We start from the raw sequence: 2,391 nt of genomic DNA on the forward strand, positions 1-2,391 counted from the left end.
TAATAATAATAATAATAATAATAATAATAAAAGAACTACCATAAAGAGCACCCCCACAAACAGAATTACAGAGCTAGAGAACGTTAGACAATCACATGTAAGCAGGCCTGACTATGCCATAAGTAGAAATTAAGCATTGCAGTTTCCTAGAGGCAGAAGCAATGTTTCCATTTCAGTAACTAATTCACATTGAGGAACCAGAAGTGCAACAAAACAGGAAAACCAAACCTGTTTTCTTTTTCCAGCACAGAGACACAAAAGTTCAAAAGTATTACTGTTCCTAAAATTTAGAGTCTTGATAGTCAGTAGAGGTTTAACTGCTCATTGCTTATACCTATAACCTCTTCAACTGAATTCTAACTAAAGTAAATGTGAAAAATCAAACACACTATTATCAGGTTACACTAGATAGTCAGGCTGCTTTTAGAACTTTCTGCATGTTAACAGGTTGCCCAGAGTGGTGGTGAAAACTTATCCCTGGAGACACTCAAGGCCAGGATGAGCCATCTCTGAGCACCCTGATCTAGCTGTAAAGTCACTGCTCAGTGCAGGGCAGTTGGACTAGGTGATCTTTAAAAGTTCCTTCCAACTCCAAAGACTCTATAATTCTGCAACTCAGAATAGTAGTTATCTAAGCTGCTATTCCAAGTCACTTGTTCTTCCACCGCCTATCTTTCTTTTATGGTTTCAAGCATTTTAATGGAATAACACCTTGATTCCATTACAAAAGCATACTCAGTACAAATGACCTTGTTATCTTGCACAGCAACTTCATAAAGTCATAGGTATTGGGTGGGACCTTTGGAGATCATCCTGCTAAGGCTGCTTCCCTAGAATAGACCACAAGATTGTTCATAAACATTCAGAAATCGGCTGTGACAGCAACACTTCAGCATGTTACTGCACACATAGAATAGCCACAGCAACTTGTCACAACACTTGCAGCCTTAGCTTTACTGAAGTCCCTGACAGGCCCAAATGTAAACTCTCAAAGAAAATAAAAATAAAAATGAAGGAACAAAGCAACCATAACCAACCAACAAGGAGCAGGGAAGAAAAATCCCAGACTTGGTTTAGACTGAAAATGCTGCATGATTTTCACAGTGAGCCAAAACAAGGCCACCCCTTCTGAATGGTGTGATGGCAGGGCCTAAGCTTCCAAAGTCAGCTACCAAATATGTAATATCACTACATATTTTTACTAGCTCCCCTTACAGACAATAAAATGACAGCAGCAACATGAATTTCTAGGATCCTTTAATCAATTGGGCTCTTAGCTTATAGAAAACACGGTGTAGTCATGACAAGGGAACATATTGCCTTTATCCAAGCACTGTCAGCATGGCTCTGTGACCCTAGCACCACACAAGCGGTCTTCACCAAGACAGAAGAAAGGAAAAGAGCAAATGCAGAGAGGCACTGCCCACCTCGTGCTGTTCAAAGCACCTGAGGCACAAACCGCATTCCCCTGACGCTCATAGCAGGGGAACGCCGGTTCGACAAGTGCCAGAAGCAGCAATGGCTGCCCCGCCCCATAGTGCCACTTCCGAAACGACGAACACGCACTCAGGACCGGACCCCGACACCGGCCGGCTGTGGGGGCGGAGCGCCCGCACTCACCTCCTTCCGTCCCGCCGCGCCTCCGCCGCGCGCCGCTTCCGCCCTCACGACATGGCCGCTACGCCGGCGACCGGCAGCCAATCAGCAGAGCGCGTTGCCCCTTCGTCCCGCCCTCTCTGGGCATTCTTCACCAATGAGAGCGATCCGCCCCTCCTCGCCTCGTCCCTGAAGGGCGCCGGCGCTTTTCGTCGCTTCCGCCGGAAGTGTGATGTGGCCGTGAGTGCGTCGCCATGGTAAGCGCGGGGCGGCGGGTGGGACGTGCTGGGCCCATGGAGTCTGTTCGGCCGTGAGCCCTTTCTGTCCGTTCCAAGTCCCTTTCTGAGGGGCTGACGCTCTCACTTCTTTGCATAGGGGCCCGAGCCCGTGAGTTCAGCCGCTTGAACGGACAGTGGGGCCTCTCTTAGTGCTCCTTAGACAGCAGGCCTGTAGCAGTACCGGGCCCGGCCTCCGCACCCCGCAGGACAGCACGGGGTTGTGCTGCGCCTGTGGCGCGTTGCAGCGGGGCAGCGCTTTTGCCTTCTCACCCTGCCCTGTCAGGTGCCGTTGGTGCACCTGAGGCATGTTTTGCAGTTGGAGCAGCAGGCCGGCTTCTGACATAGGCTCCTGTTGTTTTTCATGAGTAGCGTTGGATGCCCAGTAACATTGGGTGCCTGTGTCCATTTGCTTAGCGAGAAACTGTGGGTGACACACACGGACTTGACCTAGAAGCCTGTTAGTGCTGCCGTTCAGATTTTTTGTGGTGTGTCTGTTTTTGGTTTTGTTTTTTTTTTT

At 48.9% G+C, this 2,391-nt stretch overlaps 1 protein-coding gene across 2 annotated transcripts in view; it reads right to left on the minus strand.

Moving 5' to 3' along the window:
• Positions 1 to 2,391, minus strand: part of XRCC4 (X-ray repair cross complementing 4) — a 216,482-nt gene that overhangs the window by 205,357 nt on the left and 8,734 nt on the right. The window lies entirely within an intron of this gene.

This window comes from Meleagris gallopavo, chromosome Z, assembly GCF_000146605.3.
Source record: "Meleagris gallopavo isolate NT-WF06-2002-E0010 breed Aviagen turkey brand Nicholas breeding stock chromosome Z, Turkey_5.1, whole genome shotgun sequence".
In the NCBI taxonomy this organism is placed as follows: Eukaryota; Metazoa; Chordata; class Aves; order Galliformes; family Phasianidae; genus Meleagris; species Meleagris gallopavo.